Source organism: Pan paniscus, chromosome 9 (assembly GCF_029289425.2).
Source record: "Pan paniscus chromosome 9, NHGRI_mPanPan1-v2.0_pri, whole genome shotgun sequence".
In the NCBI taxonomy this organism is placed as follows: domain Eukaryota; kingdom Metazoa; phylum Chordata; class Mammalia; order Primates; family Hominidae; genus Pan; species Pan paniscus.
The window spans coordinates 47744839-47745461 of NC_073258.2; positions in this window are offsets into that span (position 1 = coordinate 47744839).

The following is a 623-nucleotide window of genomic DNA, read 5'->3' on the forward strand; positions in this document are numbered from 1 at the left end:
GCTCCCCATCCCCCACCCCAGAAAGGAGTTGGAGAGATGAAAGTGTTTTCCCTGGTTGGCAGTTGCCCTCCAAGTGGTAGCTCTGGGCCAGTAAGAGGGAAAATGGAACACAACCAACTTTTTTTTTTGGCAGGGGTCATGGTGGGAAGAATATATTCTCTGGATGTGAAAGATGAGGCGAGAGAGGCTCAGAGAAGTGAAGTGATTTACCCAAGATCACACAGCTGGGTAGTGGTCAAGCCACATCTGACCCTAGGCCTGACACAGCTGCCTTTCTGTCCCTGGCTGGGTATCAGAAGAAAAAACCCAAAATCCCCCTTAAAGCTCTATCTTGCTGTCTTCTCTCCACCCTGAGCCAGCAGATCCCATCAGTCCCCTCTCTCCCTGCTCCCTAATACCCTCTCTCTCTTCTGACTCCACCCACCCTTGCCTCTCAGGCCTCTCTCCAACCTGGGCATACCTTTGTTCCAGCCTGACCTCCAGGTGCCCTGTGTTAGAAGAATGCTAAGGCAGCCAAGGTACTCCTGAGTCTTTCATTCTTATTATCATGGTTATTATTTTGTATTACTATTTTACTATTAGTCTTCCCCTCAGCTGCCAGGTCTCAATGGCATCCTTTCCAT